Source organism: Hippocampus comes, unplaced genomic scaffold (assembly GCF_001891065.2).
Source record: "Hippocampus comes isolate QL1 unplaced genomic scaffold, H_comes_QL1_v1.1 scaffold212, whole genome shotgun sequence".
In the NCBI taxonomy this organism is placed as follows: domain Eukaryota; kingdom Metazoa; phylum Chordata; class Actinopteri; order Syngnathiformes; family Syngnathidae; genus Hippocampus; species Hippocampus comes.
The window spans coordinates 439437-459800 of NW_017806011.1; the positions used below are offsets into that span (position 1 = coordinate 439437).

Genomic DNA, 20364 nt, shown 5'->3' on the forward strand with positions numbered 1-20364 from the left:
TCTGAGCTCATTCGCCCCTACACACCTGCCCGGCGCCTCAGGTCTGTGGACCAGACATTATCAGAAGTACCAAGAACTAAACTGGGGCTCAGAGGGGATCGAGCCTTTTCTGTTGCTGGTCCCTCTCTCTGGAATGACCTCCCACTGAGCATTCGGCAAGCCTCCTCGCTGCCCATCTTCAAAACCCGCCTCAAAACTCACTTGTATTCTTTGGCATTTGACTCAGCATGACTTAGATTGTTCTTGGTTTCGCTGTTCGATGCTTTCTACTGTTTTTATTACCGATTTGCTTTACTGTTTGTTGTATATGTTAATTTGCTCCATGTACAGCACTTTGTATGCAGCGATGGCTGTTTGAAAGTGCTCTATAAATACAGTTGAGTTGAGTTGAGTTGAGCCAATCACCAATCTTCTGGTGAAGGCATCCTTTTCATTTTTTTGAAAAGGATTGGAGAGTAGAATTCACGTATAAATTAACGGACACATTTTATGACGTAGGCCGAAATTGAGCTTCCTCTCCTTGACAGACCAGCATCCGCCACTGATACAATGAAACCAAAGATCAAAAATTTGCAAAGGTAAATTTGGCAAGCTGTAGAGAGACGAGGTGCGGAGACTGTTCATGTTGGTCAGTCCCTTAGCCAATCAGGATGCAGAACACAATTCACTGTTTTAAAAAAAAGCATAAAAAAAACTGCACTAAAAACATCCGTGAAACAGCGAAGCCGCGGAAGGTGAACTGCGTTATAGCGAAGGATTACTGGAGGCCATTCATTGAAGCTGCGCCTTATAATCCGAAGCGCTTTATCGTGCAGAAAATACGGTAATAGAACAAAAATAACTTCAACTGGAATGAAATAATGATAAAAACAAGAATGCCTCTTCTGTATTCGCAAATCATTGTGGAACGAAATAATAGCTGTCTTTTCACTTCTCACGTGACAAATCAATCAATAAATCATCTGAAATAATTTTCTCAATAATACCTCTTTTGTAGAAAATCCAACTTTTAAAAAAAATCTCTTCGCTTTTCAGTGTTGTAATGGATATACCGTATTGGCCCGAATATAAGACGATGTTTTTTGCATTGAAATAAGACTGAAAAAGTGGGGGTTTTCTTATATTCGTGGTCTAGACATTATACCCATTCACAACGCTAGATGGCACCAGATATCATTGAAGCGAATGCTGAACTTGACTCCCCTGGCCAAAGTGAACCCCTGTCACGAAGAATAAAAATAAAAATAGTGGTAGCACGAAGAAGAAAAATAAATAAATAGCGGTAAGAAAGAAAAGAGTAAAAAATAATAGAAGAGATAACAGAAAATGGAGAAACGTAGCGACAATCTGGAGAAAAGTGGATCGTAGATCGGCCAGGTTAACCGGCAGCTGAGGAGAAGTTATGATGTAATTTACATTTCGAAAACCAGAAGCCATTCATTTACGAATGTGATTGCACTTTAGTTTACATATTTAAATGTTCCGACATTAAGATTTGAATGGGGCAAAATATCATGCTTTTTCTCTCAAATATATTATCATCATTTGTTTCAGATGCACTGTAATTATTTTCTGTATAAAAATTTATTTGGTGTTCAAAAAGTCTTTTTTCAAACTTGAGTCTTGAAAAAGAGTGGGTCGTCTTATAATCAGGGCCGTCTTATATTCGGGCCAATACGGTAAAACAGCAGCCTCATAACAATACTAATTTAACAAACACAAACGTTTTACTTTAGTTTTCTTCCACATCTTTGTTTTCTTCTTCACCCTGCTTTTCTTCTTCATCTTCCTTGTCTGCCCGGCCATATTTTGCCGTAAAGCTGATCTTTCTCAGTAGTTGTCCGTTGCTCAACAAATAAGTGGGAAGGTCTTTGCAAGAAGTGGGTTTGAGATTGTGTTGCACACATCGGCTCCTCTTCAGTGACTTAACAGAAAGCCGGCTCCTCTCCTTGGTCCACTGGCTCTGCATCAGTGTGAAAAGATCCTCTCAACATTGGCACGATGAGAGAGAAATGCAAAGACAAACTGTGCAATCTTCAGCAGTTCTGAGTAACACGCAATGCTTTTGGCCATCTCAAAATATTTGGTCCACTTCCGGTGCACCTGTGGGCCACTGAACTACTCATCACTTTTGTACCTTTCTGTGAATTTCTTCAGGTTTGTGACCCAGTCAAAACACTTGACATCATCAATTGGCAGCCCCTTTTCTCCTCGGTACTGGATGCAGGCTAATCGTCATTCCAATCTGATGGCTCACTCAGATCCATCCACAGAACTGGTCAAAGCCCTCTCACCAAGTCTATCATAGCGCTTCTGTGCTAACTTTCAGGGACAGGAAGTTGCTGCTCTTGCATTCAAGAAGAATGGTGTGGATGCTGTTTGGTATTTTCTTCACCTCCATCATGGAGTTGTTCTCCTTTTCCATTACTTTAATGTGGGTGTGAAACACAGACATGAGTGCTTGTGCTAGAGTTAGATCTCACTGAAACACACTCTCCACTGTATCCTCTGTCTTCCCGGCTCTAATAATGAACTCAAGTCAATTTTGGAGAGCAACTCTGACCTCGCACAGCTTCTTTTTTGTGTTTCTCTCTGTCCGTGTGAGCTTTCAGGTGTCAGGCACCTTTATTAGACACCGGCACATATGTGCCAGGTTTGCACACGTGCACCTCCCATTTGTCGCGAGCGGGACAGAATTTTATTTTATTAATGTATTTTTGCAGCTCATCCATGAAGCTGCACTTGCGCTTAGGATGCAATACTGCTTCGACGTCTGCTTCCTCTGTTCCTGAGCACAGCAGAGCCATCCACGAGGCAAGCTCTCTGGGACTACGTCACAGGCAGCACAGTACCGTAGTATTCTCTGCAAAGCCTCAGTTAATTTCAACACACGCTAATTGGTCCCTTGAAAAACAATGTAAACCAGTCATTCCCTTCACTTTATAAAACAGCCCCGGGTTCTTCAGACAGGATATAAAAAGTGGACATGTCTGGGCAAAAGAGGACATTTGGTCACCTTAGCATGACAAGTCCTACATCATCCTCGGATCGGTTCTTCAGGATTGACCAATACGAAGACATTGCCCCGTTACTCATGACGGGAGACTGGATGTGACGCACACAATTACAATGTGGTAGATCGTATTTAAAAAGTCACTTGAAGAAAAGGGTAATATTGGAAGGTATCTAACAGCATTTCAATTCAAGCTACGTTTGCTAACTGAGGGTTCCCACTCTTCCACTTGCTTTTTATTTATGGACCTTTTAATAACTTTTGAGGACAAATGTAGCCATTTTTTAAGGACTTTTTCTCCATTCAGCGGGGGATTCACGGTGGATTTAATGTCCGCTCAGCAATACACGGGCTGAACAGAAAGCCACATCTCACTGAGCTGGTGTTCAAATCATTGCTGCCAAAGGAAGGGCACATCTTTATTTTTAGGGGCAATCACTTAACCCTTTATTTGACATACTGTATGTCAAATTTTCACTTTGCATCCTGTATCACAGGTAGGAAAATGAAAAAAAACAAATTAATTCTCAAAGCACACAAAGAAAAAATTTAATTTAGAAAATATAAAACTTCAATTTATTTTCGAACAAACACAACACTAACAACAGAGCTAATGGTCATATGGGTCACCTGTACAGCTGTACAGAGTTTAGAAAAATCTGGTTTCACTAACAGTAGTACTGCTTGCCCAGCTTAGCATTATCAAGTATACATGAACAGCTGAAATGCATGTCAGAAGTCTAAATCCCAAATGGTACAACCCTATTATTTTCCCACATATCACCTTCAATGATCAGACATGTTTTATAATGGCAAATATGAAATTGAAATGACAATTAGGGAATCGCAGACAGTGACTTAGTTTTCTCCTCAATCTCTTTTGCAAGTTCTTGGAGATCAATTTTCTTCTGTTTTGCTGTGTCCCTCAATGCATTTGACTTGCCCAGGAGGCTATGACAAGTTTTACCTCTCACGGAGATGCCCTTCTTGCACACTCGGCAGTAGGCCGACGTATTATCGCCAGCAATTTTTCCGACGCAATCATGGGACCCAATCACGGAAGTCTGGCTTGTCCAGCCGCGCCACTTGAAAATAGCATTGTCCCGGAATATTTGTAGCGACGCCACTCGAGCGAAGCGCGCCTCTGCAGTCGAAAGTCCGCTGCTCTCTGCTGTGTGCGTCCATGCAAACATGTACTCACGCACATGTCTTTTGGTTTCAACCAATCAGCGCTGACGCAACCGACGTCACAGCTCAAAGATGCTTTAATCTACAACAGATAAACTAGCCTAGCCGAGACAACAGCTAAGCTTAGCTGACGCACACACAGCAGAGAGAAGTGGACTCTCGACTGCTGAGGCGCGCTCGCTCGAGTGGCATCGCTACATATGTGTCTGTCACTTGTTGAGATCGATAACTTTGATGAATAGATTTTTCCAGAAAATACGGTAATTGTTTGCAGAGCCAGCAACCAAACCATCCATTCACTGCCCTAGCATGGCATCGATCTATTGTTGTTACTCGAAATGACCCGAAGTGATAACGTCATCAACGTCGGAACTAATCGGCGATAGCGGGAAAAGCAGAGCGGGTACCAGGTCCTGCATTTTCCGACAAAACTATGAATTGAAAGGGTGGGGAAAATGACATACACAAATGAAATGAATACCACCGGTTCATTTTTATGGATTTTTATTGATTTTAGAAGCTTTCCCTGAAATTTTATAACAATTAAGAACATAGTTTTACAACTTCTTTTTTTATGGATTTTTATGAACTTTAAGGACCCGTACGAACCCTGTAACTGGAAAGTTAGTAGCTCATTAGCAAGCAGGTGTGATTATACAAATTCATTACCTCAAGTTTTTTTTTGGAGAATAGACAGTCCATACCGCCCTCTCCCCACCATCCAGGAATGGGTCCATCATCTCGTTTTTTTTTTTTTTTTTTTCCATTTCCGAACATAGAAACAGTGCACATGCATATAATGGCTCCGTCGACATGACTTCAACAGCTGCTTGTACCGCCTCCCCAACGGACCTGCGCCGATGGGCCAAATCTTGACGGAAGCACGCTTCAACAACTGGGCAGGGTCTGCTCAGTGACAGATTTGTCGCGTGACATTTCGTCTGGTACAAGACAAGAACAATATTGACCTGGTTGACAGCGCCACTGTTGTGAATGACCAAAAAGTCGTGTCGTTTGACGAGGCCACTAGCTAGCCTCAGCTCCTACAGTCAACAGCAGCAGCAGCCCAACTCGGGAACGACCTCCAAACGGTGTTGGGCGTGCCTTCGGGCTACGAACAGTTCCCAGTCAACAGCCGACAACTGGGTCTGCAGGTACTCGGGTCACTGCGGCTTTAGAAGCCACTTTGGGACCCAGTTGGAGGTTGCTCAACAGCAACAGCAACAGCAAAAGCAAAGCGTTCACTCTGAAAATCAAAACACTCAACACAACAGAACGGAACATAGCTCGTTAAACACACCAAGGCACAGAGTTTGTTACATTTTCTTTATTTAGCTCGAAATAGTCCGGTTGTAAAATACTGGTTTTAAACAATTCTGGGCAATTCTAACTTTATCCCTTATCTCACATTATATCACTTTAGGTAGGGCATTCGTGGAACTTTGCCATTCGCGGCCAGGCTTCAACCTCTCGAACAGGGGCATCGCCAAAAATCTTTCAGTGGCCTGGCCTGGCCTTACACACACACACACACACACACACACACACACACACACACACACACACACACACACACACACATATTCTTGGAACAACTCTGTAAGAAGTCAGTTTTATCTGATTATCCACAGTCAGGGCTTCATGAAGTAAAATTTGACATCTACAGAACCTTGCACACACTCAGACACGCGAGAACAAGTGTGAGTAAAAAGCCATTGTTTTCCAGTACTTAATTTGTTAGATAATGCCATTTCCTTTGCCGTTGGTTTGCTTTTCTTTAGTACCACATTGTCTACTGCTATCTCATGCACTGATTCACTTACTAACAGTCAGATTGTTCAACTGTCAACGACAGCCAACATTTTCCATACTGCGATGGTGCCTCATTCATTCAAATCAAATCTGAAAAGCACAATGACACAAAGATCTTACTGATGCACACTTTTTTGGGCTGCACAGATTCTCCCATCAACTTCGGTGTGCCACTTCCGCACCTTCATTAAATGCATACACTCGCGCATTCTTCAACCCAGGGCGTGACCCTCACAAATATGTCAATGCGTGCATTCTCTCGTAGACTTAAGTGTCTTTTGTCCTCTGCGCTCTCGAGTCTGTATTAAGGTCTAGTGCCTCTCGAAGATGAAACACCATATTTTATGTTTTGAGTGCGTTCACAGTCGCTGAAAGCGATTTAAGACCATCACTGGCCACCTCGGCTGATTTGTTTGGCCATGAATAGGGATAAGATGAACCATTTGAAATGGAAATGGTTTGAATCGATCAACAAATGTAGAAATAAGAGTACCCCCCCCCAAAAAAAACGGATTTTTTGTATTTGTATTTGGGGGTATTTTGATTGGTGAAAATTGTTGATTTTTGCTAAGTGAGAATGCTTGGCATCGGTGAGGGATAAGATGAACAATTTAAAGTTAAAAAACAGTTCAATTTGGTTCTAAAATGGAGAAGTTATTGAGGAAAAAAAAATAGATATTTTTGTGTTTATTTTTTTAATGTTGAAAATGTTGAATGTTTGGGAAGTGGGAATTTTTAGCATGAAAATCCTTCCCAAGGTGAAATGAATAAACTGAATGTTTTGAGTTTCATGTTGGAACGATGTACAGTAAAAATGTAATGTTGAATGTACCGTTGGGAATGAATGGTAAATTTTTGGGTGAAAAATATAAAAACGTGGAAAAAAACATGAATATATTAAATGAAAAAAATGGAAACGAGGAAGGCATGAATTTTATGAAAATGTTGATGTTGGAATAGTGAGAATCGGTCCAAAAATGTGGAAGGAGTAGGATGATGAAAAAGTGCGAGGAATAAAACAGAAAAAAGTTGAAGGTGTCCCATGAGGAGCAGAATTTGGACCCAGAAGCAGACATGACACGGAAGTTGCAAATTAAAAGTCTTTATCTATGAAATTACAAAGTAACTACAGAGAGCCGGGCTGGATGCAAAAGACATGGAAGAGAGCTGACACTCGAGTAGAAAGCTCAATGTACTGACAAGATGTCACTGAGTAAAATCCTGTGAGACATCAAAACACTATGATGGAATAAAGGACCAAATAAAAAAGCCATAGCAACTGCTGAGCAAATGAAACATTAAGAGCAAAAAAGTCACAACAGAAGGTGTAGAATAACCTTCACACAATGAATAATTAACAGAATAAAAATAAGCACACAAAGCTTCCCGCTAAAAAAATACAGTTAAATCTGTACACTGACTGCAAAAATGACGAAATAAACAAAATTGTCTGATGCCATTTATTGCCGTTTAAGAGTATACCATACTGTGAGCAACCATGGGAGCAGCTTAATCAACATTCCAGTCAATCAAAAGCTACGTCATTCCATTCTCGTTATTTCCATTTACAAATTCATGTATTACTTTGCCGCACCACCAACAATGTTTCCCTGTGCGGCCGTGCATTCTGCGCATGACAAGAACCAACGCTGTAAGTCTTTACATTCATCTTGTGAGGTTGCTGGGTTGTGAAAAAAATTGAGCAACCACTTCTGGTGCTTTTTTGAGAGCAAGACCAAAATTGTTATGTGCACCCCTGGTAATAATCATCTTCAGTCAACTTTGATCAATGGTAAAACCCCCGAAGTGAGTTGACTCAACAAACGTCAGGGTAAATTCAACATCAGTGGGCTCAATCTCCTTCTCTGAATACTCTGTCTGAAATATTTTCTATTGGTGTGAGCTAAGTTATGTCTAGGACATGCAAACACTGCAGGCTGATATATTGGTGCAAATGAGCTGTATATACTGCTTAGTGCTGTTTAGGTTCCACCTGTCCAGACACATTAACATGTGGGTTTACTTTTGTCTTTATGTCTGCTGCTGAGAGAAGGTGTGACTCTGGCTTTGATGTGCTTCAATTTTGTTTGTGTGCTGGACGGAGTGGAGGTGGCAAACATATCCTGTACTTTCTGCACTATAAGGCGCACCTAAATGTATTTAATTTTCTCAAAAGCCCACAGTGCGCCTTACAATCCAGTGTGGTATATAAACAGTACGGTGATACCTCTCTGTATCGCGCTTCATTTATCGCGACTTCACAACATTGTTTTTTTCTCTAAAGTACAGTCATACCTCGGTTTTCGACCATAATGCGTTACAGAAGGCTGTTCAAAAACCGAAACCCTGTTTCCCATTATAATCGATGTAATACATTTTAATCCGTTTCAAGTCGAGAAAACAACTGTTTTTTTAAGCATTTATTTTACAATTTTACACCATAAACTGTACACAGATGTAATAAGAGAGGAGGTAATATGTAAAATACTGTACAAACATTTTGTATGTTTTATTTTTACCAATTTTAACAAACATTGTAACATAAAAATTCAAGTCAAATCTCTCTCTCTCTCATTGTGACAATTGTAGATTACATTATTTTACGCCTTGAACTAATAAACCCTAAAGTAATGGCTGTAACTATGGACACTCTCTCTGCAACCCTATGCTACGGTACGAGGTAGCATCCCTCCATCCATTTTCTGAACCGCTTTATCCACACAAGTCCAGTCTCATCCATATTAAAAATGTGCTGGGGAAGATATCCCTCGGCCTTGATGAGATTTTCAAACTCAACTTTAAACTTTTCGGCAGCTTCCTTGACTCAACTGGCTGCCTCCCCATGAAGAATCACAGATTATATCCTCCTTCTTTTTCTAAACTTTTCGAACCATCCTCTGCTTGCTTTAAAATCAAACTCTTCAAAAGCAATGCTCGGATCCTTTTTTATCAAATCTCCATACAATTGTCTTGCTTTGCCACAAATCGTATCTTGGCTAATACTGCCCCCTGCTAGCTGTTTCTCATTGATGAAAATAAGCAAACGTTTCTCCACCTCCTCTAATATTTGTGGCCTTTGTTTGCTAAACGCACGAGATCCTTTAGCCACATCAGTGACTTTAAGATGGTCTTTCTTTTTTAGGATGCTGCTGATCGTTGATTTCGGCATGCTCAACTCCTCAGCCAACACAGACACACGTACACTTGATTCATATTTTGCTATCAAATCTTTCTTAAATTCAATAGTTTTGCGCACTATTTTCCTCTTTTTTTCACCATCTTTACTCCTTCCACTTGCTTTCTTTGGTGCCATGATTAGGGGCTGATACACAATCCAGAAATAACAGTCCAGTTTGCGTAGATGTCAACAAACACGATGTTTTTTAAAAACATCTTTATTGAACACATCCGCTGACATTGGACACTCTTTTTTTAATTTTTTTATTACATCTTTATTGAACACGTCTGCTCACAATGGAACGCTCCATGAGGAAGCATCACTTCCTCGTCAACCCGAGGAAGCGTCACTTCTTCGTGTAAGGAAGGCGAGAGGAGTCGATTGGTGTATTCAAGAGCGCAAAGTTTGGTCGAGAACTGATTTTCAGTCGTAATCCGAGGCATAAGAAACTCGAAATTTTAGGTCGAAAACCGATTTGGTCGAGAACAGAGACGTTCGAAAACCGAGGTTGGACTGTACTGTATTCAGAAAACAATGCCAAATGACTCAGAGGTTTTGTATATGACTGTACGCATGATTGGTTCCCGGGGCGACATCGACCAGTGACAGCACGAGTGGATTTATTCCTTGAGCTGATTGGCTGTGCATCTTCACAGCCTTGTCCAGCACCTTCCCTTGTGTCTCGTTAGGCTGTTGACTCTCTGATCAGTGTCTTGTCACACTCTTGACTTCTGATCAGTGTCTTGTCACATGGTGGGGGATTGCTACGTGTGCAGTGGAGGGGAGAGTGAGCGCGAGAGCGAAGGTGAGAGAGAGAGTGAAGGTGAGAGAGAGAGAGAGAGAGAGAGAGAGAGAGAGAGAGAGAGAGAGAGAGAGATATTGGGCTTGTCCGAATAAAGGAGCACGTCTCTCTTTGCTTCCTCCTCCTCATCAATACAGATTAATTGTCTTATCATAAACACATCGGCTGCGTGGGGATAACTGGCCAAGAGCTAGCTGGAGGTTAACGGCAGCTCCACTGTCAGAGAGTCGCCCTCTACGCCACCAATACACGTCACTTCGCCTCTCTCAGAAATACAGTGCTGATGAATGTTTATTAGGCCAAACAAAAAAGCTAGTGTGTTTCCGGTAACATGAAATTTCAGCAATGGGTCGGTAGGTCGGACAAAGTTTTTTTTTTTTTTAATCTTTTTTTTCCCATCAAAAATTTAAACAAAATAACCATAAAACATAAAACAAGAAGACATTGAACCCGCCACCTCCGCCGCCGTGCTCCTCCGCCCTCGGTTTTTACTAGGCCCGTGGTGTTCATCAAATAGTTCGCTGAATTTTTTCGATACATCTATGGATGCTATTTTCTTAACATTACGGTGCGAGCATGCGACTGTAAAACGGAAAACGCGGTTTAAACTGTCATCGGAGATCGCAGCCGCCGCCATGTTTCAATGTTGTTGACAGACGACAGGAGAAACGACGCACGCGCTCAACGTGAATATCGTGAGAGTTTGCACCGATGTAAACCCTCTACACAAAAATGTCGAGGGTTGTTTGAAAAAAATGCTGACCATAAAGTTTTTTTCGACGTAGAAATTCTCGGCCGGTCGGGTTACCAGAAACACACTACTTTTTTTTCTACGCCTTACTGTATTTAAGTAAATACATGTACTGATGCAGTCTTTGTCTCAAATATGTAAAGTATAAATACTGTTTACATATTTTAAACATGCTAGTACCCACATACAGTACACTTATACACAAATTCCTAGGGGGTGAGCCAACCCTCCTTCACGGTTTTTCACTTATCGCGGCAGGGTCCTGGTACCCATTAACCGCAATAAGTGAGGGAAGACTGTCAATCAATATTCTGATTTCTTGGATGTAATATTTTAAATATTCTGGAAAGCGCTTTGTTCCAGCTGCAGCCGGTTATGAAAGCTCTACAGTTTTAAAATAGGCTATTCATTGAAGGTGCACCTAATCCTCCGAAGCGCTTTATAGTGCGGAAAATACGGTACTTTGTCTCGCTCATGCATGCGGCTAGCTTTGACGCTGTTTCCAGAACAAACATTTCTCGCCAAAAAGCGTTTAACAGTATCACTTTTTGTGGGTGTGCTGTTTTGGGGTCCAGCGACTAATGTACGGTGACTGGAACGATTTGTTACTGCTTGGACTCCAAAGTAGAGTGTTGTGGATAATGAAAAACAGTCTTAAATTACAAAGGAACAAATCAATGAGACAAATGAATGAATGAAAAGTGCTATGAAAGGATGTCACATGATGTTTGCGCTCTGCCACACATTCAGTGTAAGATTCTTTGACGACTCGTGCTTTGCTTTGCGTGGAGAAATAGCCACCTGTCACTACCTTTCCATTATTTGAATCATTGTTGTCGGTTCCTTTGAGAATAAACTCAATACTTGTCAAACTTAAAAATTAATTTCTGCTTGCTTTGTGGCTGGTGGAGCTGAAAAAACAGATACAGCCAAAAGTATTTGGACACCAAATTAAATCAACAATTGAAAATTGTCCAGGAAGACTTAAAAAGATTGGAATGGGCATTTATCATCACTCAAGTTCTTCGACACCAGACTCATTTCAAACTTTTTGCTCTGGGGCAGAAATGTGCTGGAAAAAGAAATAACCAACTAGCAAATTGTTAACAGAAAGTGAGAAAAATGAACCCTGGCTTGTTAAAAATGTATTTTCCGCACTTGTTTTGAGATACGATGTACAATGGAATTGCCTCTATCGCCTCATTTTCATTTTGATGATTTTCATGCAGTATTTGTTTATTGCACGCACGACCGGATAACTCCAAAAGTGGTGAAAGTTAAGCTTGAATACTTATATCAACCTATCACATATACGGTATTTGGGGACATGCACACAAAAGTTAGATCCAATTTGTACGACAGCAAAGAACATGATAGGGTGCGTTTATGTTGTTCCTTTATCCCAGATCTTTTCGGTGACATTGGTCTTCCTGGAAAAGAAAAAAAAAGGTTTTCAATTTGTTGTCATGTACCATTTGGCATGTTCCAAGCAGACAAGGGGAATCTCCAGTTGGTTTGATTATTGTAATGGTCGTCTCACCGGACTCCGTCAAAAGAAGCATTCATTTGCGGGTCAATTTGTGGAGCCCAGAGTTCAGAGCAAACATGTTGAAGCAGCATTTAGCTGTTGTGCTGCACACGAATGGAATAAGCTGCCAATGAAAGTGAAGTGAGCATCAAGCGTGAATGTTTTTAAGTCGAGGTTAAAAACTCAGCTCAGCTTTTTCCTCATGCTTACTATTGAGATCTGAAAGCATTTTAAAATATACATTTAAAAATATATATTTTTCTTGCCCTGTACGCTATTTTGGTCATTTTACTGAGCTGTCGTTTTGTGAATGATGTTATTTATTCGTGTAAAGCACATTAAGTTACTTCATATATGAAATGTGCTCTATCAAAAAAAAACTTGCATTGTCTTACCAAAGCTTGTCTGTGATGGGAGAGCTTGTTTTGTTTTGTAACTGTTTTTTTATCAAGCCGTTGCTTTCTTAAGTGTTAAAACACTCGCCACTACTGAGCTAAGTTGATGAATGAACTCCATCTTGATAAATTTCAAGATGTTTTCATTGATTTGCACGTCACACAGCTGTAAAAAGACTCATCTAATGAATGGAGTGGAGCATGCAATCAGGTGACCAGAGATCATCAGCCGGATTGATTTTTAGTTGCAATGAAAAAAAAAATCCTTCATGTTAAGCCGGTGAAGAGTTGTGTAATTTAGACCACATTGTCCTGCTTGTGAAATCAGCATGGTTGCTTGCTTGTGTGTATGCTTGCATGATGCGGGAAGGCATCGATCGGGGTTGGTTGGTTGCCTGAAAAGTCGCTCTTTGGTCACAAAAGGTTTTTATTTAACATTGAAACCAAAATTAGTCCACAGCGCTTTTGCCAGTGCTTTTGTTACTGCCTCTTTGAGCCACACGTTGAAGCAACTGCAACTGGGCAAACGCACAACAGGCAAAGAGCACATACAAAGCGTCAGTGCAAAGACTGAAAAACCACGGTCCGTATGTTCGCATGGTACAGTACCATGCAGAGCACACCAAATGGTACTTGCCATGGGCGTCATTAGGCCTATTTTAGGGAGGCTTCAGCCTCCCTAAAAATGCCTTTAGCCCCCCTAAATAATTTCATTGCATTATTTAAAAAAACGTATTTATTTTTCCTGTACTTTTGCTAATATATTGCATCAAATTCAATGTAATGTGGCCATTTTAAATTATGTTTCGATAACCTGCCATTATTGTAATGTTAAATCTCCCAGGTTTCCTGAACGCAACAGGTGTTGCGTTAGCATTTGACGTGTCTGTCACCATCGCCACATCAAATGCTAACGCAACAACTGACAGTTCATTGCCGAAAGTCAGGTTGAGTCGACAGCATGGATATTCGACAGTTTTTTAGAAAGGTAAATTAAGTATTCAATGCATCCATGCTGGTAAAACTAGTGACTATAGTCCGCTAAAATATCTCCAGTAACAGCAGAAACTGCACTGTAACAAGTGTTCACTTTTGGATAAATTAAGGTGGTGCTTAATAAAAATTAAGCAACATTTTATAATTAAATACATAAATAATCATTACACCAACTCTTTGAGGCAACACCTATTGAGATTTTGGCCTATATAAAATAAAAAAATAAATATAAAATCAATTTATTTATTTGATAGGAATCAGGCTAAAGACGCACAGAGAGTGAGCCGGGGGGAGCTCTGCTGGACAGGTGAGTCTATCAGATCTCAAGGCTAATTTTACTTGCAAGGCTGTTCCCAAAATGCAATCGGAGCTTACAGTAAGTATTGAGCAGCCAACTTTTGTTTTTCCAAAGTGATGAAGCTTTTGCATCTCATTGTACTAACTTAAATTTCATATCACGGCAGACATCTCAAGCCAAGCTTATACAAATCAACACTCCTCACAACCAACCAATAATGGGGTGCATGAAAATAACAATTATTCACTTTGCCAGTACACAGCAAATAATGAGAGGTATTGTGTTGAGGCACAGGAACTCTTTTATTTTGTTAAGTTGTGCCTGCTTAATAATAGAAATAGCCCTTTTAGGGAAATAAGACAATTTTTACTTTAACTTTGTTAAACAGTAGTTGTCTTTTTTTCCCTTAATTTAACAAAACAATTGAACAAAATACTAATTTTACCAAAATAAATACTAAACATGAAAACAAAAATATCCTTTTCATTTGTACAATTCCCCTTTTCACATCCCCTCTGAAATCACTGAAAAATACAGTATATCAGAAGAGGAGTTAAGAACCATTTTAAAAACTGACACAAGGGAGCACAGGAATGTGCAGTGCTGTTCTTCCACTAAAGGTGAATGCAATGTTTGAGGCATGCAAATATTATTGAGGACGCCATTGTGATGTTCGTTTACCATGTTGCGGTGTTCTGCTGTTAAACAGCTGCAAAGATCCCCGGGTAGACGGGAGCAAAACTGCACACAATCGAAACCTCCCGCGATTCGTCTTGTCTAATTGTCTGTGTGCAGCTCTCCTGGACTGAAGCTGTGAGCACAACTGTGGCGTCGCGCATGCGTCTGTAAGGCTAATTTTACTTGCAAGGCTGTTCCCAAAATGCAATCGGAGCTTACAGTAAGTAAACAGCGTTGTGTTTTTCCAAAGTGATGAAGCTTTTGCATCTCATTGTACTAACTTAAATTGCATATCACGGCAGACATCTCAAAATACATAGTCTTCTGGGGGCTAAGCATATATTAATACATTTTGGTAGAGAGGAATATAGGCCTACTGTCATATAGGTTATGTTATCGGGCATCCTTCTAATTCCCTTGAACAACCAAGATTGAACTTTTGAACTCTTTATAATTTCTATTATCTAGTCCAGTTAAAGTCCAGGGGAGGAAGCCCCATCATAGTAAAGAGGATACTAATGTGATGTGTGTAGTTCTTCATAGCATCTTCATTTTGCTCTCAAAGTGCACGGAATTGATGGATTTTTAACAGAATGTAGAAAAAATTCTCCCGGGGGGGCATGCCCCCGGACCCCCCCAAAGGGGTTGTGTTCCCCTTGGGGCTAAGCCCCCCTTGTTCTTGAAGCCTAGTGACGCCCCTGGTACTTGCCTTTCCCAAGTAGCCTTCCACCCCATCCCCTGTCATGATATAAATCAATTAATCTAAACATTTCCTAGGGCGAAGCCACTGATGTTCCAGAGGGAGCGACACCACTTTTTGGTGTCCCCTGGCTTTGCCACAGAGTGCACATGCAGTTTTCGTAAATACTTAGACATACATGTGCTCTGCCAAGCACACATGAGCAATAAATAGTATACACCAAATATATCCGAGATGAAAGTAAGACATAATCGGGCCAGAGATGGAAAAAAAGTAGGACATAGAAAAAAAAAAAAAAAATGAACATGCCCCATCCATATACAGTTTACAGACAGAGTGAAGCTGGTGAGTTATTTCTCAGTCTTTATTAATTTATTACATGTGCATGTGCACTAGATACATGCTGTTCTGCTTTTGGACATTTTATTTCTGTGATGAATAATTCAGCGTGTGCGCGCGTGTGTGTGACCACCTTAACCCATCTGTGGATGTCTCAAATTTCAGTGACCTAAAATTATGATTGATGATGACGAGAAAAACATAAACAAAGAACAATCGAATACCCTCAAAAGCACAGCGACACTGTTTCCAACTTTATGAACGTGCCTTGAATACGCTGTTTTGCGATGTCTTGTGTGATTCTGCCCTTGCTGAGTGAGGGACATCTCAAACACTTAATGTGCATGCAAAAAAAAAAAAAGCTTAACCTGACTTAACGAACAATTGCCGCCAGAATTCACAGGCACATATCCACCGTTGCCCACTTCAACCTCTGAAAATATCCAAGCAATCGCCACAATATTTTGGATTTTATAGGCATTAAGCTTTTTCCTCACTATAGTTGTTCACTGGAGAGAAAAAGCTTAATGTGGAAAATGCAAACTCCACACAGGAAGGCAGACATGTTAACCAGTCGACCACTGTGCCGCCATATACAATCCTGTGTACATGTCATCATTGCATACATAAATTATATCCATGGATACACTGAAACTTTTGTTCAACGACACAAGCCATAAAGAAAACAAAATCTCAGCCAGTTGGTTCCAACCATCATGTCATCGATGCGTTTTTATACTCGTTATTATGGCATATAGAAGAAGTCTGCTAACCTGTTTTTAGTGGTTGGTTACGTGACGTTCCGCATATAGCGGATTCATGAGCTCACATAACCATAGATTCGTTACGGCGAATAAGCACCTCTGTTTGAACCTGTTGGTGAATAGTCATACACAAGACAACAGAATCTCCTTCACACAAGAAAAGACACAACACCTAAAAGCATTTACAAACAGAACAGTTGACGACATTCAGAAGCTTAGCACAAAAAACAAAGAAGTTTACCAAAATTATGAAGAGAAAATTTAAACACATTAACAGAAACCTTTAAAAACATTTCAAGCATTTTAAAACTAAAAAAAGAAAAAAAAGATTTTTAAAATGAATGTAAGTCCTTAATCAGACTCAGATTTGATCTTAGTGTTACTGTTTGGTGCCTTCTACCATCTTTGTTACTGATTTATTGCTTTATTGTTGTATATATGTTAGTTGCTCCATGTACAGCACTTTGTATGCTGCGATGGCTGTTTGAAAGTGCTCTACAAATACAGTTGAGTAGAGAGTTGAGTTAAGTAAAAGGTAAAGCATAAAAGCAAAGATTTTAAATCAGCTTTTAAAAGCAATTACACTTGACTTCATTTCTCTTGGCAGCTTATTCCTGTAAGTGCAGCGTAACAACTAAATGTAGCGTCACCGTGTTTACTCTGGGCTTCACTGATTGACCCAAGTCTGCAGATCTCGGACCCCTTCTGGGTTTATAGTCAATCAGCATTTCTTTGATGTATTCAGGACCCAAACCGTTCAATGATTTACAGCATCAGTCCCCAACCTTTTTTGCCCCATAGACCGGATTAATGTCAGACAATATTAGCAAGGTCCGGCCTTTAAGGTTTGTCAGATGAATACAACAAAATAATAGGATATGACCTGCATGAAAACTGGTATTTTCTAAACTTAATAATAAACACCAATCATGACACAAGTAACGTCGTCTCTGGCCGCAACACTCTGGTCGCTAGGGTAACATTTAAATGTGCCTTGAAAACAAGATACACCGCAAATACAAAGGGCATGAAAAATATGACTCACCATCGCCGCATATTATGCAGAGTGGCCTTGGTGCGTGGGGACCTCCGGTTGAGATAAATCCGTGTTCAAAGTAGACTCCTGACACTCTCTATGAAATGTAGCCTTCTTTTTCTTGAAAGTCGTAGGCTCCTCTTCTGTCTCCTGGCTGCCCCCCCCCACCCCAAAAAAAAACCCTTTCCAAAGATGTTTGTTTTTTTACTTATTTTTCTGGCTCCTGGGTTTCATTTCAGCGATAACCGAGAAGCACGCCTTGACCTACGTCAAGAGTGAGATACTGTAGACAGATGTAACGGACAATCCCGCAATTTTTGAAAATAAAACATCTTTTGGAAGTCATGCAAGTTATTTATTCTTGCTGTGTGGCCCGGAGGTTGGGGACCACTGATTTACAGGATATAAATACAGTGCCTCTCCAAACCAGTAGCTATGACCAAGGTTCCCAAAAATCGTGCCTGTCCACTACTCACCGGTGATGACTGAATTGCACTTCAATTTCACTGTACATTCTATATTGTACGTGACAAAATGCATTTACCTTTATTTCATGAGTCTAGTAACACACTAATAAACTCCCGCAATCAGTACGAGTGAAGTACAATGTGTATGATTTCCTTTAATTCGGGAAGACAAGACAAAAAAAATCTACAACAACAAAAATTCTTATTAACGCCTTTTCTTCTGGTTTCTTTTGTCCAGGTTGCGACTGGAAGTGATGTCGGCAGGCGACGAGCAGGAGGGTGAGGCAGTAGTGCCTGTATACGTGTACGAGTCCAAAGTCCACTGTGCCAATGTGTTGTTAAGTCTTGAGGAGCAGCAGAGACAGGGCATCCTGTGTGATGTCACTGTGTTGGTGGAGGGCAGGGAGGTACGAGCGCACAGGGCCATCCTCGCTGCGAGTAGCCGCTACTTCCTACAAGCTCTGCTGGGATACAATGGGCCACCAGGGGAACCCATCATTAACCTCCCCGATAAGGTAAACTTGGAACACACTTCCTAAACACTTGGTTTAAAAATTGGTTGGACCAGGGCCTTAAATTAGCATGAGAGTGTGTCATAGATTTTCTCGGACAAAGTTAAAGAAATGACTCGGCACACAGGAAAATTGTCTTCAATATCGGCGGGAGCGGATCTCTGAGAGCGAACGACGGTAGTTGCTCCGATGATCACACACTCGAGCTCCCTTCCCGCCAATTCCGACTTTTATTGTAACATACAAGGAAAACACTGCCCCCGACATTTGCATACCGCACCCCCGGTCCGGCCCCTCGGTAGTGATTGGTTACCTGAGTTTAAGCTTTGAACCACCGGTACATTGGCGCCTTTCTGTCTGGTCTACACTGTATCAACATGTTGCAGACTTCGCGGACGACAAATGTCGCCTGGGCGCGACGGGTGTTCTCAACTCGTCTTTTGTTGTTCAACCGCTGTTCCCAAATTATTCATTCCCCTTTTGTGACCGAGTTTCGCCCCCTCCCCTGTGATTGCCCACCTGCATTGACGTGCTAATTGTGGACTTCAACAGCCCTCCGGCCAGGTGGCCGGCGCCTTTGTGCACAGGCATTTGGAAGTGCTGGATACGCGCCCAAACGTTTAGATGTGTCCAAATTAAATGAAACTTTAAACATGATACAATTTTGCTCATAAATTCCTCTAACAACATATTTCGTGCAACCCGGGCAACCTGTGAACGTTTTTGTTTTTCTCATTTCCTGTTCAACAAATATGTTTTACCAGAATCGGCCAATGAGTCCCATCTGGTTCAGGAGTCCTCTTCCTGGAAGCTTCCCTCACTGTTCCGCCACATTGCTAACTACTAACTACTATATACAAAGTAAGCCAACCCAAGAACATCAAACACTCACATCTGCAATGCTTTTCTGTGAAGTCGTCATACAGGCTTACATAAGGCTACAGTAAATCAATCATCGTCACAATCATTGTTAAAATAATCTTCATCAGAATCCGTGTGCACCTGTTGGTACTCCGACATGGCCACTGTCAGCTGAGCCGCCACTTCACTTTGATAGCATCCATGAATTTGGCAGCACAGCCTCTGACCAGCAGGATCCCGCAAGCGACACGAAAACAGGAAAATAAAGATATACCAACAATCGTCTCCTGCCTCCAGACGTCGAATCCCATGAGGCAAGTCACTCCTTTCGTGGGCTTGTGTGCCCACCGTGATTGCTCTCAGGCCCATGAGGATGATGCCAATGCTGATGATCCATAGGCAACGCTTGACTGCCTTTCCTGTGGTCTTTCTTGAGAGGGGTGTGTTTACCACGGAAAACCCTCTCTCCCACTGTGGTCTTTCGGCGGCACGCAAGGTCAGCGCACTTGGACTTAGGTGCTGATTCTCCTTCCTGGGACTGGCGTCGCTACGCCCCTCAACCTTGAACCAAAGGAGCTTGTACTGCGACTGGTGGATCCAGCCATCGCGTCCTTCCCCCTTTACCGCAGTTTTTGTTGCTGCAATCACTTGGGAGGGGCCATTCCAGCGTTCACTGTCCCAGAGAAGTCTTTTCAGCACCTTGAGGAAGTTCTGATCACCACTCCGGACCTGGCGAGTCTGTGGAGCAGAACACCCTGGCAAGTCATTGTGCCTATGCATCTCTTTCTGATCAAATAGTCTTTTAGTCTCTCTCATTGTCTTAATGAGCCTGGCTTTGACAGTTCCGTTAGTGCGTTCCACAAATCCAACCGATTGCAGGTGGTACGCACAGTGTCGCTTCAAATCAATGTCCAACAATTCTCCCAATGCTTTCACAGTTCCCGAATCATCGCGAGCGCTCGAAGACAGTTCAACCCATTTTGAAAACACATTAACAATGACAAGACAGTATCGTTTCCCTTGTGTTTTGTTCAAACAGATTACAC

General features: G+C 41.4%; 1 long non-coding RNA gene across 1 annotated transcript in view; it reads left to right on the plus strand.

Moving 5' to 3' along the window:
• The window catches only part of LOC109529259 (uncharacterized), a 44145-nt gene extending 25888 nt beyond the window's left edge, over positions 1 to 18257 (plus strand). Inside the window, exon 2 of the long non-coding RNA XR_002170807.1 lies at positions 18184 to 18257. This is a non-coding gene — a long non-coding RNA (uncharacterized LOC109529259). The remainder of the gene's footprint in view (positions 1 to 18183) is intronic.
• Positions 18258 to 20364: the final 2107 nt, after the last annotated feature.